Genomic DNA, 20084 nt, shown 5'->3' with positions numbered 1-20084 from the left:
CTCATTCAAGTGGTCTTACCCTTTCGAAAAAAATCATACGCTTAGGCTATTATTGGCCAACTATGAAATGAGATTATTTTCAGATAGATAGAACATGCAAAAAAAGTCAGATCCATGGAAATTTAATTCATGCACCAGCACAAGAACTTCATGCTTTGGCAACATCTTGGCCATTCTGCCAATGGGGTCTTGATCTTGTAGGAAAGATAAATCCTCTTTCATCCAATGGTCACAAATTCATCCTTGTATATACAAAATATTTTACAAAATGGATTGAGGTAGTACCTCTCACAAATATCACTGGAAAACAAATTGCTACATTTATCTTGAACTACATCATATGTTGCTATGACATACCCATGACCATTATCACTAATAATGGGCAACCATTCAAGAACTAGGATGTACAAGAGCTATGTGAGAAATTCAAGATCTAACATAGATTGTCCACACCCTACTATCCCCAAGGGAATGGGCAAGCAGAAGCATAAAACAAAAATATTCTAAAAATTCTAAAAAAGATAGTGAATGATGTTGGTAGAGATTGGCATATTCAATTGAACCCTGTTCTATGGGCCTACCATATTAGTATCCACACAACAAAAAGTGCCACAACTTTCTCTCTTGTCTATGGATCAAAAGAAATACTGCCAATAGAAGTAGAAATACCTTCTCTACAAGTGTCATTAAAAGGCCTTATCCCAGATGAAGAACTAAGAGTATCTAGATTGTAAGAGTTAGAATTGAACCATGAAGGAAGACAAAATGCCTTTGATCATTTAAAGGTATATCAACAAAGAATGTGTCAAAGTTATAATCACAAGGTCAAACCACGAGCCTTTCAAGTTGGAGAACTAGTACTAAAGGAAAATCCACAAAACCAGTCAGATCGAGAAAAGAAAAAGGAAGTTTGAACCAAATTGGTTAGGTCCATTTGTGGTCACAACAATATTTGGGTCAGGAGCATATCAACTATCAATGTAGGATGGGGATCTGCTCAAAGAACCCATCAATAGCATGCATCTAAAGAAGTTTTATGTCTAAAAAAATAGAAAATCCAAAAATAGTGGAAACACGAAAAATCCAAAAAACAATGAAAAAGTAGAAAATTCAAAAAAAAAAGAAAGTGCAAGAGCAGAAAAATCCAAAAAATCAAATATGAGATATAGTGCAATAATAGCAGATGGTGAAAACCTGGCAAACGGGCACTATCTCTCAGCTAGCTCTTCCATTTGTTGGTTCATGCATCCTTCTACTTGCATTCATTTCCATTGGCACTATTCATATCCATAATAAAGCCTTTGTACATACACAGGCATCACGGGTAATTTCTCACCATGGTTTGGATCATCGTATATATCGTAATGCAGTTTGTTTCTATCTTGGGGGCAAAATCTTGAACTTGGCTGGGAGCAAAATTTTTCATCATTTTGAGCTTAATCAAACAGATAGAACAATAATTAGACAACTCTTGTCAAGTGAAAACTGAGACGCATCCAACGTTGAACACAAGATCAAATTGTCAACCATGAACTATCAACTATTAGTCTAAACATGACAAACTCATATCAATGGATGATATCTTTTGACTAATGATTTTAACACTTTGCCAATAATGGTTCAACTATTTTATCTTGATTTTTCCTATCATGATTTCTGAGTGACTCAAGGATGTCTTTGACTAGAGGAATAAGGAAGGAACATGATATTTTCTTGTCTATTGTCTGTAAATTAATCGTTCATATGTGCAAAGTTGTCTCAGGACATGATCATCAGAGTATCATCGAAGACATTTTAGATTTGCATATAGAAATGGTTAATACGGCCTGTTTTACGCAACAACACTCAGGTCATCTTGGTTCAATTATACCTCGATGCTTGTGCTAACTTGCAATATCAAAACCCAGCAAAGTAGTGCTCAGGTCATCATGGGTCAATTATACCATCGATGTTTGCACTTACTTCCCACATTTTAAAGGCTCAATGATGAAACAAAGCAATGACCACATGACCGGTTTGATTGCAACATTGCATTTTATTTTGCATGGGATCACAAAACTCATCTTTTCCAAGGCCAAAGGCTTCAACATGGTCTTATCTCTATTATTAAGTGATTGAGTACATTGGACATTAACAAAAATAATCAATTCATTCATCCTGTATGATAAGTTAGTTCATCCCATATAAACCTTTGCATACTAAGATATCATTCATATGAAACATCCAATCATTAATTCATTTAGTTAGATCATTGCATTGCATCCATCTCCTATCAATCATATCAAGTAGCATCATTGCATTGCTTTGCATCCAGCTCATATTAACATGCATGGAAAAATTATAAAAATAAAACACATTGCATTGCACATACATCACATATTACTTATAAGCATCACAATACATATTCACATTTGCATAACATCATGTCTATACTACTTCATTATGTAAGAAGCATACATCCATCATCTAGAATCCATAAGCATATATAAAATAAAGCATACATCATGCAGATAACTACACAACATAATCATATAACACATAGATGAGACAATAAAACATAAGTAGGAAGAAACTAAAAAATATAAATTAAAGATGCAAACCCATAGCCTCCTTTCAAATTGTTGGTATTTTGGTATGGTTTTGTCATTGATGTCAACACCTACTAAAACACTAGCACTTTGGAGTTCCAGCAACATTCACCGGGAAGCAAGTAACTATTGCATAGTTACTGGTATATGGTTCACCGACAGGATATAATGATCACCGATACTTGGAATGATATGAAAGACACTTGGTAATATCGAAGACATTGTGTGGACATCTTATCTTAATGAATTAATCATTGGTATATTCATATTTGCATATTTGCTTTTACCGAAAAATAGGTCCAGGGTTACCTACGGTTACACTGGTAGGTTTATCTTTTCCATATCAGCATGGCACACTATGGAGATGATTAATTATTGTTGTAAATGCATTAAGCTGACATGTTCAATCATTTATTGCATCAGATATTATATTGTTTGTAAATTTTTTTTATTGTAATATCTTGTAGAGCTGACCTACTAAAATTGGTCTTAGGTTATGGTATAAATGTAAGATCTTATTTGTAAGATCAAATGTGGAATGCGAAAAAGAATTGTGTGAAGGTATATGCGAGATTAAGAAGAGCTATACATGAAGACATCATTTGAAGGTGAAGCTAGGTTTTTGTGAAAGCATATCAACATTACACCATACTGAATCCAGCATATAAAGATGCTATTTTGTGCAGTACATTCTTATTGGATTTAACCATCCAACTGTAGTTAGTGTGACTCCCATTTTGTGATTGAGTAGTGAGCTCTAGGCTGTTGGCCTTTCTGCATGTGCAGACCCCATTTATGTACACTTACTATCTGTAGTAGTATCATCTGATTGTGGGTAAGGTTTCCCACCGTGGTTTTTCCCCTTACAGGGTTTCCACGTACAAATATTGGTGTCATGTGTTGTGGATGACTTTTTGTTTATGTTTCATGCATTAATCTTTATCGATATAACAATTAACTGTTAAAACTGTTTACCGACATACTTTACTAGTTTATCAGTATTAAGCAATAAGTTGGTTAAGTTGTTTTTGGTTTGCATTTATTTGACAATTGATTCACCCCCCCCCCCCCTCTCAGTTGTCTCTAGGACCTAACAATTGGTATCAGAGCTTAGTCCTCTTTTGCAGAAGTTTAACAACTTGAGGAGATCCAATGTCTACTAACTATTTCAGGAAGGACAGTCCTAAACTTGATGGAACCAACTATGGCATATAGAAGATCAGAATGGAGACACATTTGAATTGCATTGGAAAAGACATCTAGAAAGTTACAAAGAAAGGTTATACTACTGTTGTACCTGGTCAGCCCAGTCCAACTAACTTGGCTAAAGATGAGTAAAATGATTGCAAAGCAAGAGAAGCACTTTTGAGCGCATTATCAGATCAACAAATCATGGGACTATCAGATAGGTCTACTGCTAAAGCTATTTGAGATCATTTGGAAACACTGAATGAAGGAGATTTCACAGTCAAAATTGCAAAACTTGAAAGCTTCCAAGTCAAGTATGAACATCTGAAAATGGAAGAAGATGAAAGGATTTCTGCTTTTATGGAAAGAGTAAATGAAATTGTTTTGGGTATTAAATGTTGTGGAGGAACCTTAAGTGAGGATGAAATTATTTCAAAATTTTTAAGAGGATTTCCACCGGCATACAAAATTAAGGTTACTACTATAAATGAGTTAAGAACAATGCCTAATACATCAGTAACTAGGGATACATTGATTGGGAAACTTTCAACTTTTGAAATTGAGGAATTTGGTCCTGTTGCTACTATAAAGACGGATTTAGCCTTTAAAGCATCAACATCATCTGCTCCATCATTTGACAAATTTGATTGGAAAGCCTTTTATGCAAGAGAACTTGAAGAAAATAGGAAAGAGAATGAAGAACTTGAAGAACTTGAAGCACTATTTGCAAGGAAAATGCCTAAAAGTCCAGTTGGAAGTAAGTATGAAGGTAAAGCACCCTTTAAATGTTTTAACTGCAATAAGATTGGTCATATGGCTTCAAGATGCCCTGATAGACATGCTAGACTAAGAGAAGAAGCTAGAAGAACATAAAAGCCTAATCCTGAATATTAGAGATATAGATTTAAGAAGAACAAAGACAAATCTTGTTACATTGTTGATGAAGGTGTGACTGATGATTCTGATGAGGATCTGACAAACAATGGATGGGTTTTTGTTGCTATAACAGAAGATCAACCAACACCTACTACTCAACCGGTAGTATAGGCTCTAGCAGCTAAAGTTGAAGTAAAGGATGAATGGATCATTGACTCAGGATTCTCACATCATATGATAGGAGACAAATGTAAATTCTTGAACTTTCAAGAATACAATGGAGGTTTAGTAAGATTTGGAGATGACAAAGCTTGTTCAATCAAAGGTAAGGGTACAATATCTCTTGATGGTAAGCATAACACTGACAATGTTTACTATGTTGAACGATTAAAGCATAATCTTTTAAGTGTTGGTCAATTAGTTGAGAAAGGATTTCAGTTACAATTCAAAAATGGAAAATGCAAAATCATGAATAGAACTGGTTTGGAAATTGCAACCGTTAATCAGACTAGAGGTAATATCTTTCATTTGAATAACAGTGAAAAGACATGCTTGATTGCACATATAGATGAAAGTTGGTTATGGCATAAGAGACTCTGTCATGTAAACTTTGATTGCATGGTGAAGATCAGTACTTCTAAGGCAATTAGAGATTTACCTAAAATTGTCAAACCTCAGAATACAATATGTAAGGAATGTCAATTTGGAAAACAAGTTAGAGCTAGTTTCAAAAGTATTCCAGAAAAATCCAATAATGCTCTTGATTTGATTCACACTGATTTATGAGGTCCAGCTAGAACTAAAAACTTACAAGGTGATAGATAGTTCATTACAATGAAACCTTTGCACCGGTAGCTAGAATTGAGGCAGTCAGATTATTCTTGGCTTTTGTAGCACACAAGAACTACAAAGTTTATCAAATGGATATTAAATGTACATTTTTGAATGGAGATCTTGAAGAGGAAGTCTATATTGAACAACCTGATGAATTTTCTTTGACAGATGACAACGATATGGTTTGCAGGCTAAGGAAAGCTCTGTATGGATTAAAACAAGCTCCAAGAGCTTGGTATGCAAGATTGGATAAGTATCTTTTAAAGATTGGTTTTACTAAAAGAAATGCAGACAACAATTTATATTACAAAATAACTAATGATGACATCTTGATTATAGAAGTATTTGTTGATGATATGATCTTTGGAGGAGAAGATGGACTATGTAAGGAATTTTCTATTAAAATGCAGTAAGAATTTGAAATGTCTATGATTGGTGAAATAAAATTCTTTTTAGGATTGCAGATTTCACAGACTGACAAAGGTATATTTTTTAGTTAATCCAAATACTTGAAAGAGTTACTAAAGAAATTTGGGATGGAGAACTCTAAACCGGTAAGCACACCTGTGACAACAAATGACAAACTATCACAAAGGGATGAATCTACACCTGTTAATCCAACTAGCTACAAATCTATGATAGGAGGTTTACTGTATTTGACACAAACCAGACCTGATATTATGAATGCAATATGTATTGTTTCAAGATTTCAAAGTAATCCTAGAGAAAATCATGAATCAGCAATAAAAAGGATTTTCCGGTACTTACAAGGCACTATAAATCTTGGATTATGGTATCCTAGAGATGAAAATTTTGATCTATGTGCATACACAGATGCAAATTGGGCAGGAGATGTGGATGATAGAAAAAGCACCACCGACGGAGCATTCTTTCTTGGAAACAAACTAGTTTCTTGGTTAAGTAAGAAATAGAGTTGTACATCTTTATCAATAGCAAAATCAAAATATGTTGCAGCAGCAACTAACTGTACACAGGTACTATGGCTTAAGCAAATGTTGAAAGACATAAAGGTAAAATGCAAGGAACCTATTACTATATATTGTGATAACACTGCAACAATTGATATATCTAAGAATCTGGTATTACATTCTAAAACAAAACATGTTTCTATCAAACTGAATTTTCTAAGGGAAAAAGTTGAAGAAAAGGAGATAAAACTGGTTTATGTGAATACTAAAGAACAACTTGCAGATATTTTCACAAAACCTTTGCCTAAGGAGACTTTTGAGTCTCTCAGAGATCAGCTTGGAGTCATACCACCACCGGTAGCAACTTAGACAGTTGATGATTGTCATCAACAGATAGAATTAACAGAGAAATCTTTTACTCCGGTCTTTGATGAGGAAGCTACTTCTCAGGGGGAGTAGTTGGTATTTTGTATATGAACTTAGTATTATTGTAACTTTGGCATTTGATGTCAAAGGGGGAGAGATATCTATGGAAAAACACATTATCTTTTGAGGAGAGATTGGTATTGAAAAATACATGTTGCTCCCAGGGGGAGAGAATGTTGTTTAGGAAAAATTATTTTTTGGTTATGATCTTTTTGGAGATTGTTGGTTTTTGGCATTTCTATTTTGGCACTTTGATGGTTTTTCCATCTTGTGTTGTCATCAATGCCAAAGGGGGAGATTGTTGGTATTTTGGTATGGTTTTTTCATTGATGTCAACACCTACTAAAACACTAGCACTTTGGAGATCCAGCAGCATTCACCGGCAAGCAAGTAACTATTGCATAGTTACTGGTATATGGTTCACTAGCAGGATATAATGATCACCGACACTTGGAATGATATGAAAGACACTTGGTAATATCAAAGACATCGTGTGGACATCTTATCTTAATGAATTAATCATTGGTATATTCATATTTGCATATTTGCTTTTACCGGCAAATAGGTCCAGGGTTACCTAGGGTTACACCAGCAGGTTTATCTTTTCCAAATCAGCATGACATGCTATGGAGATGATTAATTATTGTTGTAAATGCATTAAGACGACATGTTCAATCAGTTATTGCATTGGATATTATATTTTTTGTAAAATGTTTTTATTATAATATCTTGTAGAGCTGACCTACTAAAATTGGTCTTAGGTTATGTTATAAATGTAAGATCTTATTTGTAAGATCAAATGTGGAATGCGAAAAATAATTGTGTGAAGGTATATGCGAGATTAAGCAGAGCTATACATGAAGACATCATTTGAAGGTGAAGCTAGGTTTTTGTGAAAGCATATCAGCATGACACCAGTACTGAATCTAGCATATAAAGATGCTATTTTGTGCAGTACATTCTTATTAGATTTAACCATCCAACTGTAGTCAATGTGACTCCCATTTTGTGATTGAGCAGTGAGCTCTAGGCTGTTAGCCTTTTTGCATGTGCAGACCCCATTTATGTACACTTACTATCTACAGTAGTATCATCTGATTGTGGGTAAGGTTTCCCATCTTGGTTTTCCCCTTATAGGGTTTCCACGTACAAATATTGGTGTCATGTGTTGTGGATGACTTTGTGTTTATGTTTCATGCATTAATCTTTACCGGTATAGCAATTAACTATTAAAACTATCTACCAACATACTTAATTGGTTTACCGATATTAAGCAATAAGTTGGTTAAGTTGTTTTTGGTTTGAATTTATTTGACAACTGATTCACCCCCCCCCTCTCAGTTGTCTTCGGGACCTAACACAAATGTCCCATCTTCATCTATTCTTAAGGATCTTGAAGGTTGACGAATTATTGGCTCTCAGCAGAGCAATGATCTCTAAAGTGGCAACTCAAGAGTTGAGTAGCTACTTCATGATTGATTGTGTAAATTGTATGAAATGTATGATGATTGATGAATGATTTAGCTAGAATGATCTATTCAAACTACATGATTGATAAAATGAAACTAGATTAAAATATGAAAATGAACTATGATTACTCTAATTAACCATTAATGCTAGATGATATGATGTAAAATGCCTATAATAAAAATGAAAAAACTAGGAATGCCAGGGATCCTTATTGCTCCAAAATGAGGGGTATTTATAGGAATTCCAAGGCCAAAGCTGATGTGGCAGGAATCGATGGTCCAAATCTGATCTGAAGATATCAAGGGCCAAGATTGAGGAAGTTGGTGAAGAGGTTGGAGGAAGGGACACTTGTCATCTCTGTGGTGACAAGTGTCAAGGAGCCTTTCTCATGTGAGGGCAAGTGTCCAAGGGAGGAGACATGTGGCAAAAGTTCCATGTGTCTCAAGGGGAGAATATCCAACTCATAAGAGGCTAGGATAAAAGAGGTTAGGATGTGCAAGAGGATAGGGTTAGTTAGACCCTAGGATTAGATAGAATGGGTTATGTTATGAGATGGTTAGGTTAGGTGGTTAAAACTTAGGAGATGTGCTCATTTGAATTTAGAAATTCAAATAATTTGAAAATGGTAATTAATTTCAACAAACATGAGTTTGTTAATCTTGATTAGGAATTAGAAGAATTGACTAAAATGAGGGGAATTAATTAATCAAAGGGGGATTATTGAATGAACTATATGAATAAATCCTTAGATTTAATCACAAGTAGAGGAATGGGGAAATTAATCAAATTATTTGTGAATTCAATTAATTGGGAAGGGGGTTTAATTAAATAATTATGTATTTAATTAATTATCTTTAGAGAATGGCAGGATCGAAAATTTAAATTTGGCATTTATCACATTCAGAATGGCAGGATCGACAACTACAGGTTTTCCTCGGTGTTGGGATCTGGTTTTGTGCAGTGTTGATATCTGCTCCTTAGAGTGGTTGGGACAAACCCTCCCTTGTAATCAGAATAACGGCGGGATCGACAAGTATGCAAAATGTGGAGGCATAAACAAGGCATGTGAACTGTTTGACCAAATGCATCAAAGGAGGATTTGATCTCATGGAATGCTGCGATTGCAGGATATGCCTGTAATGAGTTTGTTGAGAAGGATTTAGAAATGTTCAGCCAACTATGACAAGCAAGTGTAAAACTGTAATCCACAGCCTTTGCCAGCGTCTCCCAACCTATGCCAAAGTGGAAGCATTAGAATCGGGTTATGAAAAATGTGGAAGAATAGACAAGACACATGAACTATTTGACAAAATGCCTCAAATAGAATTGTTCTCTTGATTTGAGGATTTTAACAAAATGGATTTATTGAAAAGGCTTTAGAATGGCCATGGATTGTTTAAACAACATAAATTAGGCAACCAATATAGATCACAAGGACACACAAAGGATGGCAGATGGTGATGGCATCCAAGGATATTCGAAGAAACCCCTAGGAATGGAAAACAGGCAGATGCGATGGGAAGATGTGCCATTTCACAACCATGATTTGGCTCAATTACAAACTTCTGATCATTCTCCTCAATGGGTTGTCAAGGATGGCCACTAGCATGACTTGGCTTATGACAAATTCCTACCAACTTTGTCATATTTTCGCAAATTTAAAGTAATTCTATTTCAAAACCTTCGCGTTCTTATTATAAATCTTCTATTCCCAAGGCATTAATATTTCAGTGCATTTTGGGTCCTCATCCTGTTGGTCACCCAAAGACTCCTTTTAAGCATTTTCATTCCTTTTTTGGTTCTAAAAAACCTAGGAAGCATAGATATGTTTCTCCTCAACCGCCATTCGACATTTGTGATGGCTCCCCGCATTCTGATGGTTTTTCCCCATTAGCTTCTTCTGGATCTCCATCCTAGGATTGTAATCCTTCCCTCCCATTTTATGTCACCTGGCCAAATAACACTTTGGTTTTGAACCCTCACTTCCTTTCTTCCCTGAATGACATTCATGTTGCTAAATGAGCTCCCTTCCATCCAAATCCATTTCCCCATAACTCTCCCTCTGCATTTTCCAATTCAATAAGGGGTAATCTACATTCTTTTGTGTAGTATAAGGTTATATTCCCTGATTACATGATTCAGGACTCTGTGAAGTTATTGGGTTCTACTGCCCTCATTGCTAAGCTTCTTTCTCCGGTTTCTTTTGGTAAATTGTTAACATGGGCAAAGTCTAATTGGGATGGTATGAAGGATTTATTTTTGTTTGATAAAGATTCTCTATATTTCACTATGATTTTCGATTCGGAAAAGTATTGGGATTGTGTGCATAGATTTAAAAGGTGGTTTTGTTTTGGGATAGGAATTTTTACTTATGCTTGGTCTCCTCATTTTGATATTCAATCGGCAAAGTCACAGTTTATGCCCTTTTGGGTAACTTTCTCGGGTCTTCCTTTGGAGTATCGTGATATGTATATGGTTGAAATCCTAGCAAACAAATTGGGTATCTTTATTAAGCATGATTTAGTTCCTTAATTTAAGCAAGGGTGTTTAGTTCAGGTTAGTCTCAGTGGGGGTGGGGCTGCAGTTAATGCTGTTACCATCGACTAGCTATAGGTTGGATAGCTTTCCCCCATAGAATTGTAGGGGGGAGATCACATCATAGAAAAGAGGTGGTGGGCCCTACTATTCTAAGGTGGTTAATGCAGTCAATTTAATAAGGTAGGGCAGGGGGGGGAGGGAAACTAGGGTGGGTGGGAAGAAATAGTTCCATGGTCCCCACCCTGCTTTTCACTCGGGCCCCTACTAGTGCATTCCGGGCTAAAGTGATTCTGATGCACCTTTACAAGTTTGTTCAGATTTTTCATCGGATTTTTGCCAATGTTCCCTTTTTAAAAGCAAGGATCATCAGTCTTTAAAGGATCATAATGTTAAGGATTATGCTCCTTTACCTCTTTCTGTTACATCTCTCGTTCCTTTTTCTGGATATATAGTATGTGATGTGCCTTTGATGGATTTTACTTTTCTCTGCTCTTTGGCCGTGTTCTTCTTTTTTCTGTCTGCCATTCGTCGATTTTGTTTTGTTTCTTCAAACTCAGTTAAGTTTCTTCCTAGTCCTTTCAAGGATTATTGGTCTTCTAAATTTCATTTTGAACCTTTTTTGTTCTCCTCTGTGAGTTTTTTTCAAATTTCTTGTCCTTCGGTTCCCTTTCCAAAATTGTTGTTACCTTCGAATGGTTTCACAAACCATTGCTCTGTTAATTCTTCTCCTCGTTCTTCTTTTGTGGGTCTGGCAGATGATACCAAAATTATTCATAGTTTGATTTTTGATAGTGATTATTTTTTGCCCATTCCAATGTCTCATTCTTCTCTTTCCATTTCTGAAGAGAAGATTCAGCTTATTGCTTCAGATATTTTATTTTTAGTTTCTTCTGATCTATTTGATGAGATTGTTGCAAAGGAATTTCCTAAATTTTCTTTTTCTTCTGCATCTGCCTCTTCAGGGCCTGTCCATGATGGTTGTCATGTTTTCTCTTCTCAGCCAAATTTAGTTGAAGGTGTGGATGTGAATCTTATTGATAGTCCATCTTTAACTATTCCTAATGTGCATGGATTTGATTTCTCTTAGAAGTTAGCCTTGGAGCAATCTCCTTCTGTTTCCCCCCTATTGTTAAAACTCCTAAGAAGAGGGGTCAAAAACCAAAATTGGCTAAAATCAAGGAGGAGATTGCGGATGGTATTCAATCCACTATTGTAGAGAAATTTTCTTCCCAAGTCAAAACAAGGAGGGCATGTTGCTCTCCTTGTGATAAATAAGGATTTTATCTTGGAATGTCAGGGGCTTAAATGCCCCTGACAAAAGGGGAAGGATCAAGAAATTTCTTGATTCTTCAAAAGTGGATATCATCTTATTGCAAGAGTCTAAACTTTCTCAGGATTCTTTTGATAACATAATTTCCAAATGGTCCCTTTGGAAAGTTGTTCATGTTTCTTCTTTGGGCGCTTCTGGTGGTCTTATAACTTTATGGAATCCTAAATCAGTCAAAGTTGAGATGTTATCTTTTGCTTCTCATTGGCTGTTGTTAAAGGTTGACTGGTTTGAAGTCTCTTTTGTTCTATTTAATATTTATGGTCCAACTTCTCCTTCAGATAAAACTGACTTATGGGATTCCTTATCTGAATTGTTTTTATGATATGATGATTTTTTTATTGTGCTTGGGGGTGATTTTATTGCTCTCCTTTCCTCGAATGAAAAAAGAGGGGGTAATCCTACAACTCAAAAGGTTATTGATGACTTTTCTTCCTTTGTACAAAACAATGCGTTATTCGATATTTTCCCTTCTAATGGTTTTTTCACTTGGACTAAGAGGAGATCTAAATGCTAGATTGCCTCTCACATTGACAGATTTCTTATTTCCCTAAACCTACATTTGAGAAACTTTTCCTTTTCTTCTGAGATTGTTACCTCCTTAGATTCTGACCATTTCCCAATTTTGCTGAATTTTGATATATTGGATCATGTTCCCTCTGTTAGACCTTCTTTTAAGTTTGAGAAAATGTGGTTCACTCATCCTCATTTTCTTTCTTTATTAAAACAATGGTGGATAAGTGCTCCGTTTCGCAAAGGTACTAAGATGTTTCAATTTTATTCCAAACTGAAATTTTTGAAATCTCAAATTATGGCTTGGAATAAATTGGTCTTTAAGAATATTTTTCATGAAAAAGAGGCAGTTGCCAATGATTTGAAGGTTGTTAATGAGGAGATTATCAGACATGGCACTAATTTCTCCACTAATGATGCTCAAAAGAAATTGCAAGCTTACTCGGAGATCCTTTGCTCCTGAGTTGAAATCTATTGGTAGCAAAAGTCTCATGAGGTTTGGCTTAAAGAAGGTGATAGGAATACTGCCTTCTTTCAAGCTGCAACCAGGCTTAAAAGAGCTGCTTCTACAATTTTTAATATTAAGGATTCTAAGTCTGGTTATGTCCTTAATTCAGATTAGCAGATTAGAGAGGAGGGGGTGTCTTTTTTTAAGGAATTGTTATCTCCTTCTTTTTCTTCTTCCTCTATGGATTATCATGTGGATTTGCTTTTAGACTCTATCCCCTCCATTGTTTCTCATGAGGATAATGACTTTCTAATGAGGCCTTTTTCTTTAGATGAGCTTCATTCTGTTGTTTTTTCCATGGCCCTTGACAAAGCTCTGGGTCCTGATGGGTTTACTATCTTGTTCTTTCAGAAATGTTGGGATTTTATTGGTTTTGACTTATTAATGGCTTTGGAAGAGTCTAGGAAGGGTGGGTATATCCTTAAAAATTTTAACATCACTTATATTGCCCCTATCCCGAAATATAAGAATCCCCAAACTTTTGCTAAATTTAGACCCATTTCTTTGTGCAACTCTATTTACAAAATCTTCACCAAGGCTATTTATTTAAGACTTAAAATTATCCTTCCTCATATCATCTCTCCTCAACAAGGAGGTTTTGTTCTGGGTTGGGAAACTCATGAGGGAGCAATTGTTGCTCAATAAACTTTACGTTCCATAAATTCGTCCAATATCCCAGCTTTTGTGGTCAAACTTGATATGATGAAGGCTTATGATAAAGTTTGTTGGGCTTTTTTGCTCAAAGTTTTGAGAAAATTTGGTTTCTCTGAAAGCTGGTGTAAATGGATCAAGAGTTGTATTTCTACTACTTCATTTTTTGTCATCATTAATGGAGCTCCCTCTGGATACTTTTCTTCAACCCAGGGTGTTAGACAAGGAGATCCTTTATCTCCTTTCTTATTTATCATTATGGCAGAAGCTTTTAGTCAATTGGTTATTAGGAAAAGGGATCTGGGGTTTTGGCAAGGGGTATTAATTCCTAACTTTGATATTTCATTCACTCGTAACCTTTTTGCTGACGATACACTTTTATTTGGGTCTTCTTCTATTCAAGAGGCTACTCATATTAAATTTATTCTAGATACTTATACTGTTGGATCTAGCCAACAGATTAGCCCCCATAAATCCAAGATCTTCATTTTTAATACTCCTCAGTTGATGGTTAATAGACTTGTGAATATCTTAGGTTTCTCAATAGCCTCTCTTCTTTCTACCTATTTGGGGATTCCTTTCTTTATGGGATCTGCTAAGTCTTCTTTTTGGAATTCGGTTATTGAGAGACTTAAATCTCGTATTTCTACTTGGAAGGCTAGGTGGTTGTCTCTTTCAGGTAGGATACTTCTCATTAAAATAGTCCTATCTACCATTCCCAATTACTATATCCCAATTCTCCAAGCTCCCAGATCAGTCATCTCCCAAATTGAAAAGATTATTCGATCTTTTCTCTGGAAAAATAACATGACAGAAGATAAAAAGATTCCACTGATTTCTTTGACCAAGATGTCTCTTTCCAAGCAAGTTGGTGGTGCTAGGATTCAGGACTTGTCTAAAATAAATAGGGCTTTTGGGGGCAAACTAGTTTGGTCTATGTATACTAAGCCCCAATCTTTGTGGTGCCAAATTATGCAGGCTAAGTATTTGGATTCCTAGAATCTTGCTAGGATCTTCACAATTTATAATCCTCCATAGGGGTCTGCTATTTGGAACTTTATGATCTCATGTAGGGAAGTGGTCTCTAATTTTCTCTCCTGGCAAGTCCATTCGGGGGAGGATATTCTTTTTTGGAAAGACTCCTGGAATGGATTTCCCCCTCTTTCGCAACATGATTCTCTTGCTTCTATTTCAGTTGTTCTTTCTCAATCATGGGGAGTTAGATTGGTTGATTATGTAGATAGTGTTGATCTATTTTCTCACAAGGTCTCATGGAAGGATCCCTCTACTCCGCCATTGTCATTGTAGGAAATTCAAAATTTTAAATCTATTTTGCAAGACCGAGTGGCTTTCCTTTCTAACATCAGAGATCAACTTATTTGGTGCCCTTCTAAATCGAGAAACTACTATGTTAAAGAAGGATATTTTGCTGTTCAACAAATGGCCAATCAAAATGCTCCTCATCATGCCTTTTTGTTCTGTTGGAATAATTCAATATTACCTAAAGGTGGTGTTTTTTTCTGGCTCACACTGCAAAATAGAATTTTGACTAGTGATCGTTTAGTCAAATTTAATATTGCAGCCTCCTTTTCTTGTGTCTTATGTGGTAAAGCTCGTGAAGATGTCAATCATCTTTTTCTTCATTGTGAGTTTGCGAGTAGCTATTGGCATTTTATCCTCTAAAAGTTATCTCTTTCATTCCCTTTACCTTTATCTTTATGGGACATGTTTCAGTCTTGGCCAGTTTTGTATTGATCTTCTCTATTTGCTTGTTTGTGGTTTATAATTCCCTCTTCAGTCATATGGGCCATTTGGTGGGAAAGAAACAAGCACATTTTTAGATGTGACTCATCGGATTTATCGGTTGTTCTTGGGATTTCGGAAAGAATGATTATTGAGCAAGTTAATGCTCATGTTCAGAAATATTTTAATATGAATTCAAAGTTCTCTTCTTGGGACAATTTTATGATCTCTTCTTGGAAAAGTATCATTATTCCTGTATCACCTGCCTTTCCAAGGATTTGGAAAACACTTGTAGACAAAAATTCCATAAAATGGCATCCTCCTAATGCCCCTTTTTTTAAATTAAATTTTGATGGATCCTCCCATGGAAATCTTGGTGATTCAGGAATAGGGATAGTTTTTCATGATCATTTGGGTTCTTTATTAGCATTAAAAGCTATGCCAATTTCTCCTGGCACAAATAATATGGCCGAGGCTTGTGCTCTTTTAGAAGGTCTTGTTATGGCTAAGGATTTGAATTTCAAATACCTTCATATTGAAGGTGATTCAGCTATTGTCATTAATGCTTGCAAGGCAAGAAAAGATGATAATTGGCATTTCTGGTATATTCTTAAACAAATATGGACTCTTCTTGATACGTTTGAGCACCTCATCATCTCACATGTTTATCTCAATTGGGGGTTGATTTGATGAGCTTCCCAAACCTATTAAGTATAGCCTGTAGAGAGTTGAGTATTTAATCTTTCTTATTATATGATTTCTCGTTTATACGAGTTGATATTCTCTTTTCTTGGTGAGGTATTTCTTTTCATAATTCCATTTGGTTTTGATTTGAGGTACTTTTCTTTACTTGATCATCACTTGGCATTCATTAATGATGACTTGGTTGTTATTGATGTTGTTCGTGTGTTTGGTACTCTCTTCTAGTGCAAAATCTGGAGATATTTATTTTCACATTGGGAATTCGTCCTTCATATGCCATTTAAAGTTTGGTGTAGCGTTGTTTTCATGATTATCTCTGTACACCGCTTCTTTTGGTTTGTCAAATTTTTTATGATATATCTCATCTTTCTTTTCATTTACGGCATAAAATTTTTGGGCTTCATTTCTCTCTAGCATTTCCACATTCACCTCTTCTCCTTTGGTATTTGTCTATAATGGTGGACCACAGATCTCATGTCGTTGGTGTCAGACATGTTTTGGAACTTTGTGTTTCTTGTAAATTCTCTGCGTTTTGTAGTATATATATATATTGGTTGCAGTTGTTTTTTGGTGCAGGGGCATGTCAATTTTGGTTGCAGGAGTTATTTGTTGCAGGGCCTTCAAGATATCCTAGGAACTTATTTTGTAAATAAGCTTGCATGCTCCTATTTTGTAAATGAGCTTGCATGCTCCTATTCTATAAAATGAGCTTGCATGCTCCTATTTGTAAATGAGCCTACATGCTCCTTTGTTGATCTCTATTTTGTAACTAGTTTCGGCTAGAGGATTATTCACTACTTCTCTTCTATAGTCATGTGTATGAGCAATGACCAGAGTTTTTCTTGCTGGTTCTTTTCTCTGGGAGCTCAATTTGAACCAGTTTTTAAATATATTGTAAAAATTATATATTATTAATAAAATATATCAAGTGGCATTACCACCTTGCCAAAAAAAAAAAAAAATAATTATCTTTAGACCATTTTTACATGTATACACTTTTAATACTCTAGAACTGTGGTTAGGGAATTTTTTGGTATGCCAAAAGAAGCCTAGGCCCATAAGGGTTTGTTGTTAATTGCAATAATTTTTTAATCTCTTTATTTAGCCTCCACTCTCCATCTCTATTTGGTATGGTGTCTAACATTCAAAGTGATAACCATTTCTCAACAACTAATGTGGCAACCAAAATGGCTCAAAGCATACAATGAATATTTGGTCATCTAAGCTACAAATATTTATGTATTAAGTTTCTAGCAAAACACATTATATTTTCATGACATTTGACGTAGGCTAAACCTTCTTGAATTATTCTTGAATTGGACTCTCCACCTACTTAGCATGTCCCACATGGTTGTCAACACTCATCAACAAACCCCCACATCTTCAATGGCTCTTTACAGTACTTGGACTTCCCCCACAAATAGTAGAATTACCACCTTATTGATAATATTTATCATTACCTATTTAAATTATCATTGTAACTCATCTACTCATATAAGTGATTTCATTAATATCTTACATTTAAAATTAGCATAGTATTAACATTAAATGACATCTATTTTAATGTATGGTTGCTATGTGAATAGATGAACAAAGGTCTCAATTACAATTAAGGAGGCATAAATTTGGAAAATTGCAAAAAGGAACAAGCCTATAAATACAAACAAAGTTAGGTCATGATTCCACCCTTGCTAAGTAATAGGCACAATAAGACTTGAACAAGAGAAAAAAGAAGTAAAATTTGCAAAATAACTATGCTAAAATAAACCTCTAAACACATGAATAGGACCAAAACTAGGTCAATTTATGGTCCTTTTTTAAAACAAATTTGAATTGCAAACATTATTAAACCTATCAAAGAGGCAAAATTGGCCAAGGTGTTTCCAATACACCAATAAAAATATTTCATCTAGAACCTACAAAATGAGGGTTCACAAAAAAAAATTGCCTTGCAAAGAAATGAAATGTGTATAGGCATGAATTTTTGCATAGGGTACAAACACACAACAAAAGGTGCAAGTAAACTATTTTTAAAAAAATGAAAGTTATAATTTTTGAATAAAATGAAAGGTAATATTTCATTTCGCAAGTGTTTCAAACACAATAGTAATTCCCCTTTGGCTCCATGACACTTTGTTGATAGGGCTAGTAACCTCATTCACTGAAAAATAAGAATGAACATAGTGATTCAATGCTCCGATACCATGTTTTACTAATCAACAATTAATACAACATTCAAAACTTCCATAAATTAATCAAGCACAAATTTATTTAGTTAATAATCTATCATAAAATATGTATATATACAATGAGGTTTTCTTACATATATAGATCAAGGAGCATATAGGTAGATGAAATAGAAAGACCAAATTACCCTCCAATAGATTTGACACATGTAGTAAAATTGGTACAAGTGTGAAGGCATGTGTCAAGTTTTTATGAAGTAAGACAACTAAACCACTAAGGGAATTCAAGCTAATGTGAATAGGACTACTAGGTGTAGGAACTAGATAAAACATAACTAGATGAAAAAGTAATCTTTTCTTACTAACATTAGGAAGGCATGGTTGGAACTAACATACTTAAATTGCACCTTATAAGTCTTATTCCAACAAAGATAATGAAATTATCCTTGATAGTCAACATAGAAGAGAGCCATTTGATGTAAACAAGTATAATATCTGCTTATGCCTCCACTAGGGAATGATGTTCTCGTTGTTGATCTGAAAAATTATCAAACTTCTTGAGACTTTTAATAGTATCCATAATTGGACTACCACTAAATTTTCATCTTCCTTGATTGTGAATGCTAGTAAATTCAAAAAATCTAACTATTTGATGTCTTGCATTGGACAAGTTTTCAATTAATTAGCAAATATATTTCAAAAGTATTGTGAATATTTATTCTTTTTCAAGAACATAACCACCAAATTTCTAATCATATGAGATAGTATGTATGAAAAAGAAGATTATACTTGATTAAAGTAACATTAGGATATCAATTTCATAAATGTTCCCCATGTAGAAGTGCCCTTATTATTTATATTGCAATATGTGTCATTGCTTTCAAAATTAATGCATCATTTATTCATGCAATATGTTAGATAGTAATAAAATGCATAAACCTTCTTCAAGGTAAAGCTCTTTTAATTTTTCAAGATAGTATACATTTCATTCATTAGATTTTGATTGATGAAATGATTATAGAATTTTTTTTTGTTTTGAAAAAAGCGGTAAACTACTAAATTTTATTAATATTATAATTTTTACAATCTGGTTCAAAGAGCACCAGTAGGAAAGAACTAGGCAAAGAAAACCTCCATTCTAGGTCATACATAAAAACCTGATAGAGGTCCACCCAAGATTACATAATTGCCATATTGGGCAACAAAAAACCCAACCCTTTGTAATGAGTACAAAAAATTCTCTGGCTGAGAGAATTACATTTAAGAATTCAAATACCATGAGCTAGTGCTTTCCAATGGAGGAGAGGAAGGGGGGGTATCAACATCAATGAGAACTACAGGAGGCACCATCTAAATAGGCAATACTGAAGTTGGCGAAGACATTACTGCGTGCATCGAGTCCAGGAGAAAGTGAAAACCTGAAAATGTATTTACAGCTGCCGCCAAACAATCTGGCAATACATGATCTAATAGAGCTACCAAGGCAAGCAAAGTATCATCATAAAGGTTAGAAATCAATCAATTTCTTATACTTGAAAGAAGTTCCCCATGCCAACCAGAAGATAATAATTGAGAACGAGGTAGGAAACCACCATACTCAAAATT

The sequence above is a fragment of the Cryptomeria japonica genome, chromosome 7 (genome assembly GCF_030272615.1).
Source record: "Cryptomeria japonica chromosome 7, Sugi_1.0, whole genome shotgun sequence".
NCBI classification, from domain to species: domain Eukaryota; kingdom Viridiplantae; phylum Streptophyta; class Pinopsida; order Cupressales; family Cupressaceae; genus Cryptomeria; species Cryptomeria japonica.
Note: the sequence above shows the minus strand (reverse complement) of the source record.